The sequence below is a fragment of the Passer domesticus genome, chromosome 7 (assembly GCF_036417665.1).
Source record: "Passer domesticus isolate bPasDom1 chromosome 7, bPasDom1.hap1, whole genome shotgun sequence".
NCBI lineage: Eukaryota > Metazoa > Chordata > Aves > Passeriformes > Passeridae > Passer > Passer domesticus.
The window spans coordinates 36,883,125-36,910,939 of NC_087480.1; the positions used below are offsets into that span (position 1 = coordinate 36,883,125).

Consider the following 27,815-nt stretch of genomic DNA (forward strand, 5'->3'; position numbering starts at 1 on the left):
GAGGGAGGGGCAAGAGGTTGAGAGACCCTGCAGTCAGGTTTCCAGCTAATTCTGATCAAGTTTGTTCTGGAACTAGTTGCATTCCCTGGCTGATCCTTGTGGACTACAGGGTGGTTTTCAGTCTCTTTTTAGAGAACATCCAGCAGAGTGGAGTCTGGTCCTGCTGGCGCAGTTTGCAAATATGGTTCTGATGATGGCTCTACAAACTTGAGTAGCAACATGCTGATAGCAAACCCTGACCAGGGTTCTGCTTCCATCAGGGAGCAGAACCCTCACCTGCATCCCTACCCAAACTCTTTATTTTTGGGAAACTAACGTTTGTAATTGGCAGAGAGAACCCAACTCTACTCCTCAGACATCACAGAGCTTAAAAAAAAAAGCCCTTCCACTTCTGCCCACTTAGATGTATATCTCAGGCATAACCTGGCCTTGCTTGGTGTAAGATTGGGGATGTTTCACAGCTGATTTTCTTCTAAACCCAGGGACTTTCCACTGAGGTGATCCCTACAGTTACATTTTAGAAGGTACTGCCAAAGGAAACGGCCTTAGCCATCATCCCAGATGATTTATGGGATGTTCAAATCCAACACATCTCATTCACATTATGCCTTGATGCAGATCTGTCTAAGCAGACTGTGTGCAAGCAAATTCATTCACATGCACTGTAATAAGGCTTCATATCCCTCCAGGACCTTTGAAAATATGAGGGATACTTATTCCATTTTTATTCATTGATCCATCCATTCTCAAAGCAAAAGATATTATATTTCATGGCTTCAGCCACAAGGACCTCCAGCCTTGCTGAGGAATTTTCTGAACCACTGACTCTAATTTCCATATTCTGGGGAGAACAGTAGAATGCATTAGATTAATATCTGAACTTAGTAAAGAATTTGATATCATAGTTCACAAGAATTATTCATGAAAATAATCCATCTTGGCTTGACTATGATCCTTTGGAGGAATTAATTCTTTAAAATGCTTAAATGTGATTGTCTACGAGCATGTAGCTGACCTAGGGAGCAATCATATCAACCTCAGCCCACAGAATAAAAATAAAAATAATGTCATTTATGTAGTTCCTTATCCTACTCAAGGGAGGAAGTTTAGAGTCAGTAAAGTGTTTGAAAAGTGCTTTGCTATAAGTGACTGGGATATTTTGGCTGACATTCTGCTTTTCAATAGTATCCATTTTAGGCTTCCTTGCATATAAATACACCCTGGCTTCTTTTCCCTAAGAGGCCTCTGGGTGCATTTCACCAATTAAAAGAATATTTTATAAACCATTAACGATACTCTGCCAACAACTGGCAACACTTACTCAAAGCCCAGCTAAGTTAAAGATGCTGTGGTGCCACAAGTGAGGAGCAAACCCCACCCACACCTTTTTACAGGACTTTGTTCCTTCATTACCACTTAGAGAAAGAGAAACCAGCAGGTGCCATTCTGATGGACATGGATAAGTGCTTTGGTGAAATGCAAATGACATGGAAGTGTCAGATGGTTCATTCTTGTAGAGCAGAAAGAAGCAAGAATAGACTTAGGTACTCCATTTGCTCTGACCTTGAAGTAGATAGGTTATGATCATTGAGAATTATTTATTTTAACCTAGTTGCTAGTTTTTAGGTTCCCTAGCTTTTGTCCATAGTGGTGGATAGAAAGACATTCACAGCCACAAGTTTAATAATTTTCAGGACCTTCTCTTTGCCAAGAATTTCCTATTCCCAGAATCACCTTTTCCCAAAATTCCCTATAGCCCATGTACAAGCTGGAGAATTCTGAACTTGGAACTTAAAAGTAAGGCTAAGCATGAATTTGCCTTTTCCTGGGACAGTGGAGTTTCATGCTTTCTAGGCTGTTTCAGTGATTGAGATAAATTTTGTGCAGCTTGTGCCTTGAAAATGATAGGAACTATCAATTTAATGAGTAGTTGCACTTGCTAAAGTGCTTTGCTCAATTTTTTTTGTGCGTGTGCCATGATCAAGTACAGCATCAGGGCCACTAAACTGTATCTTTATACTTTAATTGCATGCCCACATGTGTGATTGACTAAAAAATTGATAAATTGGACCTCACAGAAAACAAATAGCTTGAAAAAAAATGCTCTAGATCAGATTTTCTGTTTGTTGCCTTATTTCCCCTGCAGCAAAACTCTGTGCAACCCTGACAGCAAGGATACAAGGTCAGTGGAGATGCTGACATTTAATGCCTGTAGTAAACATTTCAGCATACAGAAAGCAATTATTTACAGCTTAAGCAGTGAGAAATTACAAAGCTTCCCTTTAGACCTTGTGGCTCCTTGGCTGGTATTTGCAGAGGTGATGTATACACAAAAGGATTTCTTTACTGCTGTATTTTCTTTACTGTATTGTCTCTAGATGTTATTGTGCTGAGCTTTCTGAAGGCTAATAGCTCACAGAACACAATAAAAAGTGGTTATTTAGCAACACTTCCACAGGTATAATACTTTTCTTTTTTACCCTCTAATGCACCTTTTTAATAACTTCCAGCTGAAAATACTACCCTTATTTCCTAAGAGCTCTTTGCCTTTACTAAATCACCAGCAGGTATTGTTGTTTTTACAAACCTCTTCACAAAAACAGCCTGTAAAATATTATTATTTCAAGTAGCAGTTCACAGGAACAGAGCAGTTCCTTGTACTGAGCAGGAGAAGTCATGTATTAGAATGCAAACTTCTTATTCTTTTAAATAGTAAGGTTGTTTTACAAGCTTACATAGTTTTTTGTGGGTCTTTTTTCTGTGAGTGGTGTGTGCTCTAGTAATATTTTATTAATACCTGCTGAGTCATTTGTCTTTCACAATTAGAAATTATAATGCACTTAAGTAATACATCCTTTATAAAATCTGAGTTTAAAAATAATTTTCTATACAAAACCAAAATATTAATTTTTATTATGCATTCCTACTATTGTGTATTTTAATTCCTGGTATCACGGCAGGTAATAGAGATTAGTAACATGTGAATTTAAAACTGTAGCAGACTGTACCAGGAAAATGACACAAATAAATGACAACAGAAATAAAAAGTTGAGCACAGCAGGGATGTTTTGTGGTTATATTGTCTGAGAACCAGGCAACTTGATACAGGTTGTTAAAATACAACATAAGAAAACAGAAATTAGAGGAACTAAAATTTTTTCTAGGTAAGAACCTATTAAAAAAACCCCAAGAAGGATTAGGAAAGCCAGGAAATTTGTGGCTCTCTTAAACAGTCCATGTTAAATTCTCATTCTAAATTTGGGGATGTTTTAGCGTTGTGGCTGTTGGACCTTTGCTGACCACTCTCACTGTTCCCCTCCTCAACAGGATGTGAGAGTGAGATGAAAAAGCTCATGGGTTGACATACAGACAGGGACACCACATACCAGCTACCAGGATAAATAAGGATAATTAATTTAGTTAATTGCCAGTGAAAATAGAGTAGGAAAGTGAAAACCAGAGACAAGAACTCTGAGATAGTTTTCTGAGAATATTTTACTTAAAATAAAAACAAACCTGTGAACAATTCCTGGGTGTGGACTGCTCCATTCCTTTTTCCTTTTCTCTCTGTCAAACAACTCCACCACCCAAAAAAAAGCCTCCCTCCAACAGTTCCTTTCTTTCCAGCTCTTGAAAATTCTTGAGTAACCACAGCTGTTGGCCTTTCCCTTTGGGGAAACACAAGACTTATCACCCTTCAGCTTAAAGCAAGGCAATCTGGAAGTCCAGAAAAAGCTGAACTGCCCTTGGTGGCTGTACTTGGAATCAGCTTTGGCTTCCCTAGGGTGGGTGCCCCAAATGGCCAAATTGGGCCTTCAGTTAGCACAAGAGATGCACAAGATAGGCAATTTAGGTGAGGAGATAAAATATGGGAGCTCATGTAAAGATTTTGTGAGCAACTTTTGGTCCAGGTGCCGGGCTCAGTGATGCTCCTGTGGCTTGCAATACGTTCTGCTCCTCCAGGAGTTATGAGCTTCTTCTTCATATTTATTTGTATGTGGAGTTATAAATTTCTGATCTTATTTCTTGCTTGTGGGATACATTTTCTCCCTGTGCCTTCTTGTTCATGCAGGCTTTCATTTGATCCTGCTAGAAGATTCTCTCCTCCTTTTTGTGTGCTCAAAAATTGTAGCCACAGCAGTTTCCATGGTCGTGGAATTATGCAGCTGCTTAACTCTCCTGTCTTTCTTGTTGGGCTTGTTCTCCTTCTGTAATCCCAGAGACAGGAATTATGGCACTGGAGCCTCTTAAATCGCCAGGGTTAACACAAGCAGAGTTTGCATTCCCTGCAGCCAGAGATCCAAAGGCAAAGGGTGCCCTGGAGCTGGGCATGCTCCTGTCTTGTGGGGCTGCTGGGGCAGCGGTGGCTGCAGCTCTGCACCTGATGGACAGAAACCACCTTTCCTGCTGCATTTTGAGCTTTATGGAAGTGCAGTATTTTCAACTGCCACCTAAAAAACCCAACCAACAAATGGAGAAAATTATTTCCACTGCATTTAATTATGCATAAGCATTCCTAGAAAGCTGTCTTAAAACGCATCCAGCGTGACCTACAGATTGCTTTTAATTTTCTTGCTGTTGTGGACACTTCACTGTGCCATCCTCCATTCAGCTGGCTGAAAAAAATGGAAATAATGCTTTCAGATAAATAAAGATGCAATTTCACCCTCCACCCCTTTCCTCCTGCCCTTGCTTTTCTGCTTTTGAGAAGCTGATCTATTCTGTCAAGGTCACTGGGAAGTACAAAATGCAGGTGCTGAGAGTTGTCCAGGAGTCTGGAAACATTTATTTGTAGCTCAGATAAATTGTTCATTTAGTCCTCAGCCTGTTGAGCTCTCTGACTCCTGACATTTTCAAATGACAATAGTAAAAATGAATGTGGTGAGTGGAGTTGTAGCTCCTGGTTTATGTACTGCTTGAGCAGGGGTTAATGAACCTTTCCCATATTGTGAGGTTAAAAAGCAAAGCAAAGCAAAGGCTTGTGGGGGTGGAAAAACCCTGAATGACATCAACATCATAAATAAATATATATCTAAAGTGGGATTGGTTCTATCTTCTGAGATAAGTTTGAAAGCATAGTGCACTCCTCCAATGTTAGGAGAAGGGTGAGGCACACCCAAAACAGGATTAAAGGATACTAAGAAAAGGCAAAAGTTGAGCAGGACTTGCTAAAAGAAAACCTTTGACAAAAATCCACGCCCAGTCCATAAGAAGTACTAGTCTTATTAAAAAATCTATAGCATTAAGAATTAAAAAATTACTAGGATGAGGAAAGGAAGAAAAGATCCTGGGAGAAAGGATCCACTAGTTATCATACTGATTAACTCCACTAGTTATCACACTGATTTTTTTTTTACCCCATGTAACCAACACCACGAGCTTCAGAGCACCTGGAACACCAGTGACACAGATACATCTTGTAAACCAAAAGTTGTTTCATGAGATTTAAATCAATTTGGAACTGAAAAAGTGTGTCAATGCTAAACAGTTGACTGTCAGGATACATTCAGGGTCAATATTGGCAATACAATGGATAAAAACCAGTAATAAATAAATGAGTGATAAAAGTACACACCTAATTTCCTGGCACTCTTCTACAACTGACCCAGGGAGCTTTAATCTGGCATGAACAGACAGAAATATGCTCCTGTCCCTCAGCAAAAAGTGAAATAGCACCTAGAGAAAGGAATGAGTTCTTGGGAGGAAAGTGCAGCCAAAGTAATAAATAGTAATATTGTGATTGCTGGATCTGTGGAATAAAAATAAGCCTGTGCAATATAAAAAAATATTCAAGAGAGTAAATCAGAAAACAGAGTTTAGGATTTATCCTGAATTTTTATATAAAATAAAGATAATCTTAAAATAGAAAATACCTAAAACTTCAAGGAAAATTTGAGCAAATGAAAGGGGAACCCTGCAGGGCTATAGATATGAAGAGACAGTGAAAAAACATTATTTAAATCATCCTTTAAACAATTTAAATGATCCCTCAATATCCTTTACAAGGGTATGGGGGGCTATTCATCTTTAAAAACAAGGGTAAAATAATGCATTTATAGAAAAATTTTGTATTGTACCTATGGTAAACACAGATCAATCAAAGCTTACATGTCCTATTTGTTAAACATATAGAAAAAAAAGTCTCTACTACTCAAACTGCAAAAAAACCCCAAAATAAAAAGCTTGTTTTAACCTATATCTGTTTGATCCTTGCTTTTAATCTCTCTAGATTTTTTTCAGTTTATAAAACCTGTTGCACCTTGCACACAGGTGACTGAGCAATTTGTATGTCTAAGCTCCTATAAAGCTTGTAAAAGGACTGAAAAATAAATATTTATGCACCTATGGAAACGGAGTGTTAATCAGAGAACAGTGACTTTATATGCAGTCTGCATGGGTTGTAAAGGGATTTCAGTGTTTTACTCTAAAAAGCAGAGATAAATGATGATCTTTTCTAAATGTGATAAAACATATGATTTTAGTTTCTTCTTGAGCAATATCAGGAGGTGCCATTTTCCTACATTGTCATTAACATTGTAAATGATGAAAGTGGCTTCTTGAGGAAAACACTGAGACTTTTTGCCAATGAAATCTGTTGAAATTCTGCAGGAATGTTCGGTTCAAAATGCAGGGCAGGTCCCCTTCCTCCTTTGTGGCCACCCTCCTGGCTCAGCACCCAATCCAGGGGTGCAGAAGCACTTGCACAGCTGGGCACAAAACCTCCCAGGCTTCTTTTTAAGCCTCTTCCCACCAGTTTCCCATGTTGGTTTTACCCTCGGTTCATATTCTTTCCTTCTCTGTCCCGGCCAACCCCCAAACAGATCGCTTGTCCCTGGTTTCTGTTTCCCCAAAGAAGTAATTTTTCCCACGTCAGCACACAAATTTAGAATGTTTGACAGCATTTCCAGGGTAATCCTGGCATTGCTGACACAGTTCCCTGGGTGCTGCTGGCCTTTCAGTCTGCCACTACAAAAAGTCCCCAGTGCTCCCTTCCAAATATTTCTAAAAAGTGCCTTTCTCTCCCATAAATCCCATTAAACTCCTGAAAATCTGCCCATTCCTGACAGCAGTGTCTGTAATTTTATTTTCTTATCACTGTGCTCTTTGTTACATCCATCAATTTCTCATGTCTTTCCTGGTGGTTTCTCAGGGTCTGTTCACTTCTCAGGTCAGGGATTAGTCCTTTACCTCTGTGCACAATTCTCTCGATTCTTTGAAAACCTCAAGTTAAAAGATAATAAAATCAGAAGAAAAATTGACATTTGAAATTATTATTAAAATTTAGTAGTCTTTTTCTTTTATTGTGTAGTATTACACTTACCAAAAATATCCAATAAGTCTAATTTGATAATAAATCTACCTGAAAATTCTTTGACAAGTCCAGTTTGATTTTCATCCTTGTTATTCCTCACGCATTACAAAACCTCAGAACAAAGTGCTACAGCAAGAGAAAAACATCTCTCCTAAGGATATAACCCAAAAGTTATCAAAAAAATTAATTAATCCAGTAAAATATTGACCATATTATATGTAATTGCTATCCATACATGACATACATGACAAACTGATTTAAAAATGGAAAAAGCCCTCCACGTGTGCTCTATATCCCAGATGACACAGCAATAATACCCAAGTACAGTATTAGACCCTGCAGCTAAATGTGATATTCCAGTGGTTCTACAAAAGCCACACACTTTGGCACAGCAGAGAAAAGTGGACACATGGCTCCCCAAACTTTGTTCTGTCACATCAATGCCGAAGAGCCCACGACCTCAGCGTGACCAAACACCCGATCAAAAAGGCTCAAATGCACCAGCTGCAACTTCACAGGCACTGCACAATCAATAATTTGAAACCCACATATCTGACCTTCAAGATGAACCCGGTCTTTGAGCTCCTTGGCACTGAATTCCCACAAGGACAGTGCTGGATTAATGAGCACTCTGTGCCTCGTGCCTTGTCACCTCTCAGCAGCGTTGGCTGAGCCATTAGCTTGCAAAACGTTCCCTGTCATGGCAGCAATCTATAGATGCTGTCCTTTGACCTCACAGAAACCTGTGTGTGCTGATCATCCCATCAGGAACAGGTGCTGAGCCAGGAGTTTGATGCAGTCACCTCCATCCTGCACAGAGAAGCATCCCCTCAGCTTGGTGCACGCTGCCAGGATACAAATTTGACTCCCTTGGTGTTAAAGTGTCCCTGACACGCCCCACAGAGCCAGCATGGGAGTTTTGGCAGTGAGCTATATTGTATTTTTTGTATTCCTCAATTCTATTTTATTATTTGTATTTCTCATTGCTGGGAATGTCCCAAAGAAGGAAGGAATGATGAATCTGACTCCATGTTCTCAGAAGGCTAATTTATTATTTTATGATACTATATTATGTTAAAGAATACTATACTAAACTATACTAAAGAATACAGAAAGTATACTTAATGCTAAAAATATAATAATGAAAACTCGTGACTCTCTCCAGAGTCCCAACACACCTTGGCCCTGATTGGCCAAAGAGTGAAAACAACTCACAGCAGAATCCAATGAAACAATCACCTGTGAGTAAACAATCCCCAAACACATTCCACATGTGAGCACAACACAGGAGAAGCAAATGAGATAAGAATTGTTTTCCTTTTCTCTGAGGCTTTTCAGCTTCCCAGGAGAAAAATCCTGGGCTAAGGGATTTTTTCAGAGAATGTGAAAGGTACAGAGCTTCTAACCAGGAACTTCACAAATGCCTGGTACATGGGTGAACACTGCAAATATTCAAGCTCCACACAAGGTTTTGCCTTGAATTTTCCCCAGCAAGCTAGGGAAAGTGGACTATTGGTCTCTTGTTTTCTCAGGCTATCAGATCAACAGGCATGAGCTGCACTGACAAACCTTGGCACTTGGCTGGTGTCCTTCTGGGGCCCTTGAAGCACAAACAGCAAGCCAAGTCTCACAAGAACTGGTTTTAACAATATTTCAACAAATAAAAGCTGTTGAACTTGACACCCTAGAAAGGAGGTCTGGACTTTTGAAAAGCTCCAGATCTGGGTTCTGCTCAGGTGCTTTCTGCCTGGCAGTAAACTCAGAAGGAATGAAATGCCAAATCCCTAATGTGAGAAATATGTGCTTACCACGTGAATGCTGTCCAGATGGTGGCCATCCCTCTACCTGTGCTTTAGCCAATTTGTATCTGTGTATACAGCTTTGACAGCTATTAAGTTCTCTTAGTTTTAACACAGGTTTTGGAATGTATTTAATTTTCATACTAAGAGATCCAAATTGCTGATGTGGGATGGAATCCAAAATGCACTGAACTGAGCAGAAAAAAAAATAAAAATCACAGCCTGACTACATCTTGCAACTAGTAATTAGTGACTGAAACTTTTCTACAGCTGGCCTCACACTCTTTAATAAATGTAGTAGAGTGTTGAAAGAGAAGACATGGACAGAAGTGCATTGCCATGTGTGTGATTCTTCTCCATTTATTGTCTTTGCTTGTTGGGACTAAACATGATTGAATGAGAGGTGGAAGGGATTCTGGTAGAATAGCCTGGTTCAGACAGCTCTTCACAGCAGGCAGTTGAACATCAATATACTGTGTAAATAAACACCTTTGTAAATGGAAAACAACCACGTTTCTAGTCTTTCTGTTCTCCAGGGCCTCAGCTGACAGGCAGCACTTTTGCTTCCTTGATGTGAAGTAATTAATGCAGTGCAGCTATACTGTTCCTCTTAACCAGGTTGGTGCTTTTAAAAAGTGCCCAATAGTGCAGAATCTCTGTTTGCACAGCCCCAGGAGCCAGTAAAGGCTGCTCACAGTCATTTACAGCATTTTTTTTGTATTATCAAGTTGAAATATAGAGTCACAGAATCACATAATCACATACTGGTTTGTATGGAAGGGACCTTAAAGCCCAGCCAGTGCCACCTCCTGTCATGGGCAGGGTCACCTTCAACTATCCCAGGACCCTCACAGGGAAGAATTTCTTCCTTTGAACCTTATCTTGTCCAAGCTGAACAGCCCCAACTCAGCCTGCCTCCATAGCAGAAGTGCTCCAACCTCTCCTATATATATTTTTTTTTAAGTAAAATAACATAAATTATTTTATTTTTTATTGCTTGTGCACAGCATATCCTGGTTCAAAGTATTACAGTATATTGCAGGCTAACAGGCAAATCTCCCCAGATTTCTGGGCCAAGTGGTGTAAATCAGTTCTCTGAGTCACTGGGTGAGCTGGCACTTGGAGGACTTTGTGTCTCTCAGGCCAGGCCAGGCTTGGTTTAGTTTTCTGTATAAAATCCATTTCAATTAAAAGCCTTGCTGACAGTAGCACCATTATTCAATCAGGGAAGAGTCATTCCACGCTGATAAAATTGGATTTCTTTGTCGCAGCCTTTCAGACTCTATCCCCACAATGTGTAGCAATTTTGCACAAAAAATTTAAAAAAGTGATTTAATCCACAGCAGTTATTGCAATTACAAACAGTGTTCACAAAACTGAACAGAATTCATAATTCTCCAAAGCATCACAGAGCCATTCAGCCACAGCACAGCTGTGGAAGAGAGTGCTGAAGAAGCTGAACAAAATAACTGATTGGGGTGATCACAGTGGGAGTGGTTCAATGCTGCCGCCCAGCAGAAATCACCAGTTTCCACCCCCTGGGAAGTCGCAGCACAAATCACTGAGCTCTCCCTGGGGAGGCCCAGGAGCTGGAAGGGGAGAGTCTGAGAGATATCACTGCCCTGTGTCCTCTGGAGCCTGGAATGCTGAAAATGGCACCAAAGTCTGTGCCAGAGCTAGAGGAATACAGATGGGAGAGTGGCAGATTTGGGCATTTGACTAAATCTTGTAGCTATTTGTGGCCATTCCTGGAACACTGGTCTCATCACTGTATGTATGTACCCTGCAATAACACAGAATCATGGAATGGTTTGGGTTTGAAGGGACCTCAAATCCCATCCAGTGCCACCCCTGCCATGGGCAGGGACACCTTCCACTGCCCCAGGTTGCTCCAAGCCCCATCCAGCCTGGCCTTGGACACTGCCAGGGATCCAGGGGCAGTCACAGCTGCTCTGGGCACCCTGTGCCAGGGCCTGCCCACCCTCACAGGGAAGAATTTTTTCTAATACCCAGCCTAAAATTGCCTCTTCCAGCTCCAAGCTGTTCCCCTTGTCCTGTCACTCCAAGCCCTTGCCCAAAGCTCTCCAGCTCTCCTGTCAGGCACTGGAAGGACTCAAGACCTTTACCCCCAAATCCTCTCTCCTTCAAGCTGCACAATCACAACTCTCCCAGCCTTTTCTCGTGGGAGAGGTGTCCCATCCTTTCACCACCATTTCACACCCTTGCTAGCAGGGTTTGTTTTACCCCTGTGCATGAAGAACCTCCTTTGCTTCAAGGAAATCAGATTCAAAACACTCTTCTAAGTACAAAATAATAATTCTTTGGGATTTCTCTTACCTAACTGGTCCTTAGGGGGCCAAGGTGGGAGAAAACAGGCCCTGCTGATGCAGGACAACAAGCTCTGTGGGCTGAGTTACCTTATAAATTCCATTTTTGATGAATTTTTCACTCTTTTAAGACAAGAAACAGTAAGCAGGGGCAATGAGGAAATGTATATATCTTCTGAGAAGTACCAATTTTATGCTGCCTTTTAAAGCAAGTCATTGAAACACTGTGAGGATTTATATGCAATGTGCAGAAGATGTTGAAGAGGAAAATATCTGCCTATTAATTATTAGAATTATATTAATAAATATTCTAGGAAGTTATGTGTATAAATATCAACCGGTGTTTTTATTTAATAGGATTATTTCTCTTTCTCTCATAAACTTACCTGGAAATGCAAACTGACAGAATAGAAAAGGAAAAGACAATTAGGTGGGGAAAAAATGCATTGCCATCCAAACACTGAGTTCCTGTAATTCCTTAGCCTTCATTAACAAGCTGCTCAGCTCGCCTCCCTCTCCCTGCTACTCCCACAAGTTCAGTTTAAGCTTTTTCAGAGTAGCAGAAGTTATTCAAGCTCTGATTGATCAGCAACAAACATGAAAACAGGTCAGAACCTTGAGTGTCTCTGAACCATACACTTCACATAAGCACAACGGTGCTACCAAAAATAACATTTTTTGGGATCATAGCAGACATCTAAAAGATTTCTTTTTCTCTGAAGACTTACAGAGACTTGAGCTCTTATTCCAAACATTTCAAACATTTGAAGGACTCTGAAAGCAGCCATTCTTCTATGAAATAAAAACTTGCACAGGAATGATGCTGGGATGATTTTTCCCTTTGTCATGGCTGAACATGAGCTGTGCATACATGTGCACATGTGCACACAAGCATCTGTGTCACAGAGCCCCTAGCCTGCTGTGCAAGAGCCTTCATCTTCCAACACAAGTACTTCAAAGTCCCTTTCTGAACACTTTTGCTGCTTTGAGTCTTTTTTAGCTTCTTGCAAAACTTGTTAGCATTGGTATTGAGTCTAGTGAGGCTGGAAACCTTCCTTCTCTTGGATGTGTGGGGGATTAGGATCTGATGGATTCAGCTGTCTGGTTTGGTCAGGGTCTCCACACTGAATCTGAGCTGTTTGGGTTCAATGTCACAAAAACACTGGTTCTGTTTTTCCCCACAGACATTGTGGAAACCTCACATTTACAATTAAAATACACCCCCAAAAGCTCGCCAAAGATGCTCTCCAAACATGCAGGGCATATTTGTGTTCTCTAATATTAGAACACACTTTTGCTGTTTACCTTTTTAGTTTTCAAATCATCATTAGCAATGGTAGAATTATCAGATGCTCTTCCCAGCCACAGTGGTGTTAAGAAGAAGGAAAAAAAGGAGAATGAGAGAAAAAACCCTTTTGGGAAAGAGTTATTTAATTAACTCTGTCCTCCATCACTATTTATGACTATAATATGTGTATGTACACTCCATGTGCATAACTATAGGTGTGAAAATTTGAAGTCTATTGATAGTGGCACTTTCACCACCCTAAAGGTGACCTAAAGGAAAAAATAAGCCCCTGCTAGGAGGGATTTTCAGACAGGCACAGGACACCTGGGCCCACATTTGTGTCTGCCAGTGGTCCCCTGAATAGTCATGGTCACTTCTCTTATTAGCATCTCACCTTTAATAAAAAGTGAGGTGCTGGTGTCACAAATCCTAAATTGATTTGCCAAATAAAAATAGAAGCAGTTAAAGATGTGGGAGGAAGGTCAGGATTGATGCTCACATTTGTGCTGAGGAGTTGTCTCATTCAGTACTCACTGATTTCTTAGTAACTGGTATCTGGTATAACATTCCCAAAAAACATAGGTTAAACTTGTCAGCACCTCAGCACTGCAGAAGGAGAGTGATGTAATTGTAAGAACACAATTTTTATGAAAGAATATGTCCCACCTGATACATCCTGCATAAATTCAAAAGCACCAGCTTTTCTGCTTCAGTATGTCAGCACTTCCATTGAAACCCTCATTTTAATGGGAATGTTGTTCATCTGCAAAAAGTGTATTCTAAGCAGAAAACGGGAATGTCCAGGATCAAATATGAGCACACCACCATTTAAAGGAGTATTCATGATTTAAAGAGAGCCACTTGCCTCTTTTTGAAAACACAACCATCAACAACTTTGAGTTTAATTTTTGAAGATTTGTTAAATCTTGGCTGGAATTTCAGACAGTCCATAAACCTCTTTTTAGAGAAATATCTGCTACCAGGGGAAGGAATGGGCTTGGGGAAAAGATTTATTTGACCTGTTCAATGTTGTTAACACAAATCAGGAAATAGTGACAGTCTGAAAATGCAGGATTTCCAGGGGGAGGCAAAAAATCCCCAAAATACAACCTAGTAAAAGAATGAAGATAATTGGCTCTGATCCTAAGATGCCACTGGGAATTTCCAAATGGGCCCCAGGGGATGTAGGAACACTGATCTTCAAAGGAAGTGCACACAGGGCAGCTACAAATTATGTAAGGTCTGATAAGGAAGTTACACGGTCTGATAAGGCAATTATCTGGAAAAATACCGTTCTTAAATCCAAAGCAGTCCAGAAAGGCACTCACAGGCAGAATTGGCAATGTGCTTTGGCCCATCTCCATGTGCTCCTAAGCAGGATGGGAGGAGGAGAGGGGGCTTGGTTCTGATTCTGGCATGCAGGACTGTATAGACAGTACAAATTAATTCATTGCACCATCACCTCGTGGTTTCCAGCGTGTGGCTGCCCTAGAAAGTGTGAATATTACAGTTGCACATGATGGGTTTAGCTCTGAACTCTCACATATTTGAGTGCTGGAGAGTGATGATGTCGTGGAAGGCCAGAGGAGTTCAAAGCTGAGGCAGCATCTCCAGCTGCACCTTGGTGCCACTGGGTGTGTGTGATCCCGACCTCTGCAGGCTCCATCTCTGGCCATGAAGCCAAGAATCACCTCCTGCACAGAATGTAAATGCTTCAGACCCACCCCAGCTTGTTTCTCAGCACGAGCTCGCTCATACCTTAGGTATGCACTTCCAAAATATATTTTCCCTTTGCTACAGCCACCCAAGAACAAGGGCTATGATTGCAAATTTAGTGGTTTCTTTAGCAGGAACTTTTCTCTCAAATGTACCCGTTAAGCATCTTTCCTGTGATTTGTAGCAGCTGTTGTGTCTCCATGCCAACTGATGGGGGAACGGGGGAAGGACACGCTCAAAGTCATCTCTGAGCTCTGCAATATCTTATGAAGAAAAGCTCATGATTATAATGAGAAAAGTAATTCCTCACCATGAAAGCTGACTGAGAGAAAATGGAGAAAAGTAGGACTTTCAAGTAAAGAAAACCTGAGTAGAATTATCACCCTACATGAAAAAGGTGGAAATGCTTTGGAGATGAGACCTTCCTCTTGCCTCCTGAGATCAGCTCCTGGGAAGGGCTGAGAATTGGCTATTGTGAGTAATCTTTGTGCCAGTGCTTGTGGCGTGATAAAAGGCATGAGGATTTAAAGCAAATTTCCTTGCTTGATAAATCCAAGCCTTTTACCTGAGGAGAACAGTTAATTTTTGTCAGAAGTATGTGTGTAATTGCCTCAGTGCTGAGCCAGGTGGGAACTGAGGCAATAACATTCAAGTCCTAACAGCAAGAGAGAGCAAGAAACTCTTCAATGTCTCCATGAATGCACAAGTATTTCAGAAATGCAATAAATAAAACTCAAGTTCTCTGCCAAAGCAGAAGTATGGTGACAAGACAGACAAAGAGAGCAAAACAAACCTGGGGGAGGACGAGCTCACATTGAAGCAATGACACAGTTGCTGCACATGCAGCAATCTCAGCACATTCTCAGCTGTGTTGTTATCCCAGACAATGCATTTAAGTATTTGCTGCAATGCTATTTAGCAGATGATAATGAAATAGCAGGCAAATGTACAAGAAAGAAGATGGAAATATCTTGTGCCTCCTCACAGGGAAGCTATCAAGCATAGAAACAGGGAAATGACACTCGGAGCACTTGGAGGAAGGCGAATGCTCTCCGCTGCTTTCTGCTGTAAATTGGGCACTGGGGAGAAAGGACAGGAGTTCCAGTGAAGTGTAACAGAGGGTAACGTTTGCCACCAAGTGTCACCACTGCACTCAGGGAATGCAGAGGGATGAACTGCAAGAGGCACCAGTTTTAGAAATTCATCTGCAGCCACTTTCTACTGCAGAGCAAAATAATAACAAATAAGAAAAGGATGAAGACAGAGAATGATGTCTCTCTCATTTTAACTTCAAACAAACCTAGTTGTGTATCTTCCTCTTCACTCCTTTCTGTAGTGTCTGCACAAGGTCTGGAACACCGAGTGAATTTAAATATTTTTATGGACAGATCTACTGACAAAAGGACAGGGTTTGAATTTCTAATTTTAATAACAGACATGAAGCTAATTGGTCATATCAGATACCTACTGAAAGAAATGCCTGCACCAATGGATTTTTGCCACATTAAAGTCATCCTGAATTTTTTATTCACTCCCTAAGCTGAATTTACAGAACAATGAAATAGATGTACACACAGAACATGCAGGCAATGTAATTGTGATGTGAGGTGGAGACAATCGAGTGAACTTCACCACGGCCTGCAAGTTACCTCAGCTTTGCAATTTGAGGTTAATGTGACTGATGCATTTAGACTAATGGCAGTTTGAAGGGTTTTATTTTTCTCCTTCTCAATGTCAAAATATGTCCAGTATAATTTTATCCATTTTGCATTAAATTGGATGTGCCTCTCCTTTACCATTCAGAAGTTGTTGGACACCTTTAACTCAGAAATTACAAGTCAACAACTTTAAGTCCTTCCCTCAGAACAAAACTCTTGTGATGCTCTGTGTATATAAAAACTGGTTGCTCGATACAAAATGGAAGGAGGCAAAGGCAACTTTTTCTGGCTGGTAGGTTTTCTCATTGTCAGGGAGTTCCAGAGGACGTTTTGACCAAACCCTTCTCACTTTTATCTACTTATGGTACTGTGTAAGAAGAGGTGTGAGTAGCACTGAGAAATCCTTCCAACCACCCACAGTTCAGATTACAATGAAGAAACGTCCAGATTAACTGGCAATGACCTTTCTGAGTCAACATTCCTGCACTTTGAAATCTGAGCATTTCTAGTTCTGCCTTTTTGCCTTTGATTCTGACCTGGTACAGCTGGAACTAAATATAGATGTGTAAGGTAAAACCCATGATCACTGCACTTCAAATGTGCCTTTCAACTTGCCTGCTAGGGGCCTTACAAATTGTGTCATACACCAGTAGTCAGTGGGCAATAATCACCTCTCCTGGGATTAATTAGTGATAAGGACATTTTCATTTGGGAATGTGTTTTATTTAACACCACCACCCTTCTTTTTGAGAGACAATTTCCGATGAATATTTTATCACTTTATGTTAGTGGCACAATGTTTGTAAAATATTATATTATTATTATTATATAGACAGAAAAATATTTTACTTTCATTTACCAGTACTTATTTTACATATTAATAGCATAAATTTCAGTTGCAACTCACTGTGGTGTCTAATTTTATACAATAAACCTTGCTAATCATTTAGCTTAAGGTACTGGGACACTGCTACAATATAAATAACAAAGAAGAACAAATCATATCTGAAACCAACAAGGCTGATGTATCCAGAGGGCAATTAAAAAGTCATTAGTTAAAGTCATCTGAGGTTTTGGTTGATAAAGTGAAAATTTAACATTTGTATACTGAAAATTTATTAACAAACAGATACACAATTTTAATCACAGAAAATCAAGCTGTTGGTTAAAATCGAATTCCTTATGTACTTCAGATTAAAAAAAGATCACTTACTATATTCTAACAGGAAAAACTGGAGGCACATCCAGTAATGAATGGGGTATGGCTTTGGCTCTTGTCCAGTTATCCATAAATTCTCATGGATCAACAGGAATAGACAAGTGAGCCAAACCCAATGAAGCTAATTCTAGCTGGCTGAAACCAGCACCATCTGGACTTCTGGCCTTGGTAACTTTCTATTGATCCAATCCTTCTAGAATGATTGGATGCCAAATGCATAAGGAAGCCTTCCAGGTTCATGGTGGGCAATGGGAAGGTTCTGGTATCATCTCTTTTGAGGGTTTCAGATGCTGTAACTTTCTTTCTTTTCTTTTTTTTTTTTTTAATTGAACCTTATTTTTGTGTCTATAGCAGGTAAACATTAGTATCCATTTCTTTGCACAATTCCAGAAAATAAGTATATCAATTCAAATTGTTTTCTCTCTGAAGCCACAGAAACAGTTTGAAGTGGACAGATGAGCACGTTTCCCATGTGGTTCAGCTCATCTATACATCTGCTTGCTTATCCCACTTATGTTAATCCAATCAGAGGAGATTCATGCAGTGATCCCAATTAACTGGCATTCTGGATGTGGTGTCAAGTAGATACAATGAATTATCCCCATACAAAATACAAGGGAAATATTCCCACTGCATTCAAACACCGAATAAACTGCACAAATAATCTGCTACTGGCCATGCTGAGAACAAAAATAATTCAAATTGGTCAGACATTGGTTGCGAATAATTTACTCAAACACATAGTTTTAAATCAGTTTCAAGACCAGAGGGCAAAAATAACCAGTTAAAATTTTGGTGGCTTGTGGATTTATTTTCTGCCTCTTCATTTACTTCAGTGGGTTTTCTATTGAGCTCTCACAGGGCAGACTTACATTAGAGATCACAAAGCTTAGGGTCCACTTTACCATTTTTAATAATGGTAATTATAGTGCTAGCATTTAATATAAAAAATAATTTGCATCTAGTAACTTCTCTGTTAAAATCTCTAAATATAGTAGACATGATGCTCTAACCCCTTGAGACTTTTAGCTTTTCTGACAGTCCTTGGTTTTAATTTACTTACAGAGCAGTAGGATTGTCAGCAGAGCTCACTAATGGCATTATTTTTCCTAAGTGTAGGTATTTTAGTGTATCATTAAATTACATCTCTTACATATGCTACATAAGCCCCAAATATAGATATACACTTATTTAGACCTACTACAAATTAATAAATAGGTCCTTTTAGATTTTTTTTTTAATGACTGGGTCCATTCAGGATGAGAACATTTCAGCTGCTGGTTTTTCATCAGTATCAGAGGGGCTGGAATCCTAAGGCTCAAAATATTCTTGCACAACATCACAACATCAGTGTTTAATATATATTAGACACTTGATAAGCCCAGAAAGTTGCTTTTCTTTGATGTTGGTATAAAGACCAACTTCTGCCTCATTATTGAGGACACCTCCCAGGGTGAGGTCTCCAGTGGCTCATGGCAAATTTGCATTAACTCCAGCAGGTGCAGAACAAACATTCTTCACTCCTCATTCCCCTGACACTTCTGAACTAATCATTGTTTACCTCATTAGTTGTGCTTCCAAACTTGTATTTAGAGGAATACTGCTTTTTTGGAGCTCTGGAGAGGATTTTGAAAGCTCATCCCTTTAAAGATGCCTTGGGGAGAAGTTAGATATTCAAATGTCTGGGTGTAGATTAAAACAAAGGTGAGCATTTACAATTTTCTAAACCTATTTTTGATTGTCTTTAATCAATTAAGTCAGAAGCCAGGTGGGAGATGGAAAGGTGAAAGAGAATTACTGACACTTTGCATATTTACTCCTTACTGAAGCAGATGCTGAATTTAGAAGACCAGATTCTACCTTAAATTAAAACTACTCTATATTTAATTTTAATTGTTCTCTTTGGCACATTTAAAGAGTTTAGGATTTCCAGGGGGGTGAATTTCTATAGAATGCTTCTACTCTTTGATTTACCTTGATTAAGGTAAGATATGGGCAAACCAATCCCCCTCAGGTAGGTAATAACAAGTTTATTGTTTCATGGTCCTTTGCACAGGTCTGCCATGCTTCTGATTCTTCCATTGTTTCTGTTTGTGTTATATAGAAAGAGAAATTAAAAGCCAACTCATCCATCCATCCATCCATCCAGCCTTCCATCCATCATCCATCATCCATCCATCCATCCATCCATCCATCCATCCATCCATCCATCCCCATCTGGACCTTCCCATAAATGTCCAAGGCATGTGCAAGTGATATGTCCTACTTGCCTGTGAAACTAAATATACTTGAATCTTGTCAACTTTGGTCATTGGCACATTTTTGATTAGTTATTGATACATGGCTTAGATCATCCTCTGGTGCCATGGTTACTACTTTGCTAAGAAATTGTGCTGGCAGGGCCATATTCCTGTCTTGTTCTCAGAGTGCAGCTCAGAGGCTCAAGAACATCTGCACAGAGATACAGATAGTTACCACTGGAGCATCCCAGGGAGAAAAGAAAAAATGCATTTTAGGGGCAGCAGTGATTGCTTGGATCTAGGGAGGCTCCATTGCTGCATGGAAGTGAAATAAGGTCCTTTAAAATCACAAGGGAAAAGGAACTTCTATGCCATACAGATCAAAGAACATCCCCATTAAAATTATTTTTACAGAAAGAATGTAATGCTGGAAAACCCATTTAAAATCCCATCCCATTGTGCTTTCCATAATACTTTACACATAAAGGTATTATGACTCCCATAAATGTCTCAATACTTATCTTTTTCCAGCTGGGAAAACTGGGGCTGGAAGGGGCTGTTTGCTGTGTTTGAACAAGTGCAATTGTCAATGGCCATATGAGACTCTTAAAACACATTTTGTTCTTAAAATCCCTAAAGCTGCTTCCCAAATAACATAAGGTCAGGTACACACAGATTACTCACCTAGTTTGTATCCTGGATTACTTGCTAGAAAAAAGAAAATATTTATTCTGATACAGTGTAAATGTGTAAGGACGTAAAATACCTGCAGAGGGTAGGTTCAGCTCCCCATAAAAATGAGATCAGAGCTCAAACAGAGATGCCAGCTCTTGTCCACTACACAAAATCGTTTGCATTCCAGTTGTTGGCTGAAAAAATACAATAGAAAAAAAAATATTAAAAAAGCCTGAAGATTATTTAAGGTAAATAGAATCTTAAAACAGCATTTCAGTTCCACTTTCCCAAGATGTTATCATCAAAGGGCATTGCTGGAATCTTCAGCACATCTCTGATGCTCACATTTCCTCTTGTACAGCTCACTTGTAAGCCTTGTAAATGTTTAATGGGAGATCAATCCCCTCTGCTTCCAGCAGAATCCTGCTGGGGATCCCAGCACTCCCAAACTGAGAGCAGAGCTCTGGGAAGGCTCTACCCCTCACCTGGGGGCTGCTGCTGCTCACCCATTCCCCACTTGTGCTCTCTCCTGGCAGCACATTCCAGCTGTGTCAGTGTCCTCCTGGAAGAGCTGCTTGTCCCCATGTCCAGCTGCCAGGGCTGTCACCATCTCTGAGCTGCAGGCACAGCTGAAAATGCTACAAAATGCAGTTTATGAAAGACTCATGGAAAGCCTGGAAATGCTCTTTCCTGATAAACAGCTCTCCAGTTGGAAAGAGACATTTTTCCTTCTCTTTTCCTTCCCTCTGAGGACATCAGTTTCTAAAGAGTCACCTGTTCTCAGCTCGTTCACCCGAAATAATCCTTTATAAGGATTAATCCTTATGGGTTTTATAATAAGGCTTTATTTTCAGGAGTTATATGGTTGCTATGAGCTGCCAGAGAGCACTTTAATCTGCAGCAGTGATGTAAACAAAATTAGCACTTTGCATGGTCAAGAAGTCACTGAACAATGTAGTAGAAGATACAACTCCATAATGCAAGTAAGAGCTGAAGGAGAAAAACACTTCATGTTTTCATTACAAAATTAAGTTTTGTTCTGTGAGGTTTCCCTCAAATCCCACAAAAATGCCTGCTGGCTGTGTGTCCTTGTTGTCATGGGCAGGACTGACTGTGCCTCTTCCTGCAACCTCAAACACAAAGAATCCCATGGTTTCAGGGACGAGTAGCAATTTCTTTACAAACACTGCTATTTGTATGGATATACATAATTTCTTCCCCTCCTCTTCTCAGGTGTGAGATGAAATGATAAATCAAAATCTTAATAATAACTGAAATGGTTCAAGTAAGCCTAGAACTTAATCATAATAAGAAGTTATACATATCTGCACTTTTTCTTATTTTTAATTCCATGATGGTAAAAATTTACATTATAAAACTTTCAGTTGCCCAACTTCTCTGTAATTAAAATGACATCTCCTTGGTGTCACTGAGTCAAAATGTGTCAGCTTTAGAAAAATACCAGCCTAAATAAAATTAGAATTGATTAAAAGATAATCTTGAAATAATTTTAAAATCACTGAAACAAAACATTTTATCTAAGCACAGTAAATGTTGAAACAGGCAGCTTCTACTGCATATTTGACATTTTCAGTGAAAATAACATTCTTGACTACAGCTCCACTCTGGCATTTTGGAATAATTCCCCTTGCATCCTGTGCCATCCACGACATGACTGATCCTTCATGAAACATAGCAATTATAATCAACCCTTCATAATTTCTTTTATTTCTTGTTCTTGTATTAACTTGTAGCAAACCCACCTTGCATAAAATAAAATTAAACCCAAATCTTTTGCTGACAGTCCCTTATTTTTCTACGTTCCTCTACTCTTCAGGAACTATTGTGTTGAGATAACACAATAACTGTGAATATTATTAATTTGTGGATTGGGACTCACCAACAGACCAAGATTTTCCTATGCTAAAGCATGTACAGGCACAACTCTTGTTCAGCCTTCTTTGCCCCAAATAAAGTTTCTTTTTCCTAAGTGAGCAATTGTTCACCTCCTGTTTCTGAATAACATTCCATATGTTATTGGAAGTCTTGTGTTCTCCAAGAAGATCCAACTGTGCAACCTTTCCTACTAAGGAATTTCTTAGACCTTTCTATCTGCTTGTTATTTTGAAAATGAATTAAAGTTATTTTATTTTACATTTAATTTTTTTTAATTATATTTTAATTTTATTTCTTTGGGGGCTATGATTGGGATCTTAGCAGCCCTCTGGAAACTGATGTAGCTATTTTATTGTCACACATAAAACCTTCTTGTTTTATGTTAAAATTTTTAGAGTTTGCCGATTTGGATTTCTGAAAATAATTAGGTGGGCTTTTTGGAAATGTGTTGTATTTTATCATATTTCTACTTTCCTAATTATTTATTTTCATAAAATTCCATAATGGAGAAGATCTCCAAGATCACTGAATCCAACCTTTGACCAAATCCCGTCATACCCAGCAAACCACATCTCTTAACACCATTTCCAGTGGTTTTTCCAACACTTCCAGGGATGGTGACTCCACCACTGCCCGGGCAGCCTATTCCAATGCCTTTCCTCTAATGAAAATATTTTTCCTAATAAACTGGACCTTCCCTGATACAACCTGAGGCCGTTTCTCCATGTCCTATTACTAACTGCCTGGGAAAAAAGGCTGACCCCACATGTTGTGGCATTTTCTCTTTTTTTAGCATAGTGCCTTACCTTTTATCACATGCCACATTCTCAATTTTCAACTGCTTCTCTGGTTTCTCAAAACCTTCCAAAGTACTTTCCAGGGCCATCAGCTTAATATTGTCTGGGTGTTCTATGAACATGCTTTCTATCATTCTACTCAATAATAAGAATTTTTGAAAAGAGCAGATTGAGGGGAATCGCTGTAGGATCCTTTCTAATTTGATAATGCACCAGGAACAACGAACCATTTGCAAATCTGGGTCTGCTACCTTCAGCAAAATGACTGTAATCACTCTTTCTGTGCTGAAATACACAAACTTCATCATTTATTTGGACTGTAAATGGACATTTATAGATCAAATTTTATCATGAGGGACTCCAAGCTGATCCACAGCACAGAGATTTTCCACTGATGATTTCTGAGCTTCTGTGGAAAAGGAGATGATTGTAGCAGACTGCAATGAGGCCTTCGATTATTTGATATAACAATTTTCTCTCATTATGTGAGTTGTAAAAGCGCAATTTGTGTATGCAGAATGCTGCAAAAATTCCACTAGAAACCGAAAATTGCATGGTTAATATTTTATATTTTTATGTTATTTTCGCATAAGCAAAGGTGAACTAAACTATTTACCAGAAAATAGATTAAAAATTACAGTGCAAGTGGAAAGTACTTGATTTATAACAACTTTTAACTTCTCTTTGCTTCAGTAAATTAATTGTAATGTGACACGGATATAAGATGTGGAGGATATTTTTTTTCTGTAATTTCCTTCAATTTCAAAAATTCCATTAGTTATCACAAGATGCAGCAATACCACATAGAACAACTTACAACAAAATCAACCATTTTAATAACAAAAAAGCCTCGGATTGCTGCAACTCTTTTTATTTCGTTTCAAGGAAAAATCAGAGAGGAAATGAAATCACCTGCTGTCCCAATTAGCATTTAAATAGTCCCTATTTGGCAGCGAATTTCGTGTGCTTATTTAAGTTAAAGAGGTGAAGAAAGCGTTTGTTCTTATCTGTGCAGCTGTTGCTGGGTCAAGTTTCTCTTGAAAGGGTGCGGGGATTCATGGCTATGTCAGAACTGTTGGATCCAAGACCGCTTCCTAGTTCTTCCTATCAAGGGCATTTTTGGTAGCCAGATTCAGAGCAGAATATCCCTGTATTTTCCTTTCGCTTTAATTTCCTTGGGAGAAAAAAAAAAAAAAAAGAAAAAACTCAGGATTGCTCCCAGAGATGCAACTGTGTGTGTGTGTGTGTGTATATATATATATGTATGTGTATATATATATATAAAAAATGTATGTATGTATATATATAAATGTAACATGCCTCACTTCCAAGAGTAAATCAAATGAAGTCCAGTTCTCTTGTGGGGGTTATGAATTTCTTCTGGAAACCTGCTTTTCTACTTTTTCTGCTGTGAGCAGGGTGAGAGCACTATTGCTGCAGACCAGCCCTGGGCATGGATGGGCCTTGTGGAAGAATTGTCACCACTCTGAGGTTGATGTCTAAAGGGGCTGACCTGGAACAGAGGCTAGACAGGGTTAAAGAAATAAAGTAGGGATTTGTTAAAAGGCATTCACAGGATCCACCTTGGGCAGCACAAGAGCCTGGCTGAGGCTACACCCAAGATGGACCCGAGATGGATGACTGGTTATGAGTCGTCACACTTTTATAAGTTTTGGTCCATTTCCATATTGGGGTTGATTGTCCAATTACAGCTCCGGGTTATGAAGTCCCATCCTCCCACTTTACTCTCCTCAATTTGCTGTTGTTTGCACTTTTTGGGCCTGAAGCTGCAGTGGTGTCCTTGGTTCTGGGGCTGGAAAAGGATTGTTTTGTCTGACTGAACTGTGAGGAGAACTTGCTAACACTTTATATGAAGTTCAGAGTTATATATTAATGCAGTACTGAATCTGGAAAATATGAAAGCTCAAACTAAAGACATCAAGGTGACCCTGTTGCAAGGGAGTCCAACCTCAACCACACACAAGTGTCAGGTTTAGGATGAGCAGGAAGCAGAGTGATGAAGAGGATAGTTCTATTCTGTGTGTCTGAGCAGTTGTTTGAAGCCCATGACACAGGGTTTGAGCTTCTGCCAGAAAATCAAAAAGAGACATATTCCTCAAATTTGAGATATTTGAGATATCAAAAACAAGATATTCCTCAAATCATAGGAATATTTACCTCTGCTGCTTCCTGCCTGACAGAGATGATATGGGGGGATAGGGAAGTTGTGGGTTTGTAGCTTTGTTTGTGTGTGAACTACTTCTTGCAAGAAAAGTATAGCAAAGAGTCTGATGTCAGGGAGATTTCTATTTCTGTGCTGTTTGGATAGTCACTAATTTTTTGCTCTTTGGCCTGATTTCACCTGGTTCTAGCTCAAGGGGGAGGGAAGTCGTTCAGCACGTGTGGCACAGCAGCTCTCTGAGCTGGTGTGGAGCACATCAAGAATCAGCAGAGGCTGGGCCACCCTTGGTCCAGCTCAGAGCACAGGAATGTCCCTACACACCTTGGTGGCTGTGGGTTTCTCACTCATACAGGACAACTCAAGGCACCAGTAGCACAAAGTGAGCATTTATCTGTGTAAAAGGAAATTTCCAACCATCCTCTTTTTCCCACTGCTTGCATGCTGTGAGACAGGAAGAGCAGACCCTGGTGTTATGCAGTTTCTGCCTTGTTTTCAGTGAGACTTTATGAATATGCTGATCAGCTTGCTCCTGCAATATTTTGATATATTTTCCCCAGAAAGTGAAGCTGGGGGTCCCTTCACTCTGTTCACTGCCAAGTATCAGATGGCAAAAATGCCTGTTTTGTTGCACCTTGAACTGTGTTCAAGCTGGCAGTTCAAAGGGCAAGATTTTGTAACTGCTCACAGGATCCTCTGTCAGCAGATTTGTCTTGTGCACTGCCATTGCCCATGAGTATGATGTAAACGACCTCATTTATTCTCACACCTTTCATTTAACGGAAATATTCTTATTACCCATAAAATACTGGGCTATATTTAACACTTAATCTCCATTTAGGGAAAGCAAGCCACACTGCAGAGGTACACTGGTGTTTTTTCCTGGCAGCATTGCAGAGCTGGTGAGTGCTACAACCAAACAAAAATCCTCTTGGCCAAGACATTAAGAACAAATGTTAAATTTACTCTGGCTAATCCCTGGTAATTGCTCAGCATTGTTCCTTACCCAAAAAAGTTGAAGAATAAACACCATCGCATCTGTTGGGCATATGATTGGGAAGTCAGTTAATTTTGGGTTTATTCCTAGATCTGTGGAGCCATGTTTTATATTTCTGTTTCTTCCTAAGCAAACTTCCTATGAAAAACCTGCAATGTTCATGTAGGCCCTCGTAATCCTGAGCCTGAGGCAGAACAGCAGCCAGGACAATGTGGTCCAAAGCACAGTTGTTATACTGTGATTAATAATCTGAAATTATTGGCTAATCAACCTCAAAGTGAAATATACCTAGAAGATAAGTAATAATCTTTATGCTAATTTTAGTTAAATTATTATGCCTCTTCTTTATTTCAACTGGCCTGCATATCTTATGCTGCTCCCAAATATGTTAACACTCATGTTCCATAAAAAAACAAAGTGAAAGGCAGATTAACCCTGCCCATAGTTAAATGTTTAGGATGATATGTCATGTACTGCTGCTCTTGTATGTAAAAGATGTCCCTGGTGTGCAGTTCTTGTCCCAGCTTCTGCTGGGTGCCCAAAGTCTCAGTCTCTCCCACTCTGTCAGGGCTTGTGGATTTATAACTAAAATCTACAGTGTAGATGATAATTACATGGCATTATTAATACTATTTTATCTCCCTCTGGTGTTTATATCCCATTTGATATTTTCCAAAATCACCTTTATTTTTCTCTCTAAGACCTCTTCTACAAAGGTGCTGGAAGTGATAATGAAATTAATTCAGAGGCACAGAATTTTTATAGTAATGCATTTTCAATACATATATTTTACAATAGAAAATATGTTCATTCTGTTTACAGCTTCTTTAAATAGCTCATATTTAGACTCTGTAGAGGGGTTAAGTATCTTTCTCAGAATTTTTAATGTAGGTTGAGCTTCAGAATAGGTCTAGTTTAATACAAAATGTGTAACTCTCTAATGGATGCATTACAAGGTGCATTACCAGCTGACCTACCCAGTTTTGTATGATCCCCAGAGACCTGAATTTTTTTCCCCCTGTTTCTTTCTCCACCTTGTGTTATTTACATATTCCTACCATTCAGGAAGGACTGAAATATGGACCAGAGGGCCTGTGCAGATTGGGGCTCTGAACCTCATGGATTCGACAAGGGGAGTGCAAGGCCCTGCACCGGGGTCAGGGCAATCCCAAATTACCTCTCAGAGAGAACTGAGAGCAGCCCTGGGAGGAGGACTTGGAGGTGCTGGGTGAGGAAAAACTCCCTGTGAGCTGGCCCTGAGCACTCACAGCCCAGAAACCAGCAGAGCTCAGGGCTCATCCAAGGCACTGTGACCACCAAGTCGAGGAAGGGGATTCTCCTCCTCTGCTCCGCCTTGTGAAACCCCACCTGGAGCTCTGTGTCCAGTCCTGAAGTCCTCAGTGTAAGAAGGACATGGAAATGTTGGAGCGAGTCCAGAGGAGGCCATGAAGGGCTCTGGAGCACCTCCCCCATGGAGCCAAGCTGGGAGAGCTGGGAATGTTCAGCCTGGAGTCTTCTCCAGGTTGTGTGGAGACCTCACAGAACCTTCCAGGGCCTGCAGGGGCTCCAGGGAACTGGAGAGGGACAACTCATCAGGAACTGGAGGGACAGGACCAGGGGAATGGCTTCAAACTGACAGAAAGCAGGGTTAGATGGGATATTGAGAAGAAATCCTTCCCTGTGAGGGAGGTGAGGCCCTGGCACAGGGTGCC

The 27,815-nt window shown here is 40.0% G+C and overlaps 1 protein-coding gene and 1 long non-coding RNA gene across 6 annotated transcripts in view; one reads left to right on the forward strand and one right to left on the reverse strand.

Annotated features, from left to right (window-relative positions):
* Positions 1-27,720, reverse strand: LOC135304863 (uncharacterized). Of its 3 annotated transcripts, XR_010366090.1 has the most exons (6): positions 27,472-27,720; positions 23,840-24,101; positions 20,326-20,428; positions 5,576-5,676; positions 4,555-4,616; positions 1-4,451 (listed from the first exon to the last, which is right to left on the reverse strand). It is a non-coding gene; the product is annotated as an uncharacterized LOC135304863 (long non-coding RNA). The 3 variants fall into 3 exon arrangements; XR_010366089.1 differs by lacking the exons at positions 20,326-20,428; positions 23,840-24,101; positions 27,472-27,720 and adding exons at positions 7,361-7,463; positions 7,870-8,398; XR_010366088.1 differs by lacking the exons at positions 20,326-20,428; positions 23,840-24,101; positions 27,472-27,720 and adding exons at positions 7,361-7,438; positions 7,870-8,394.
* Positions 1-27,815, forward strand: part of BRINP3 (BMP/retinoic acid inducible neural specific 3) — a 195,421-nt gene that overhangs the window by 71,539 nt on the left and 96,067 nt on the right. The gene's annotated exons all lie outside the window — the stretch shown is intronic.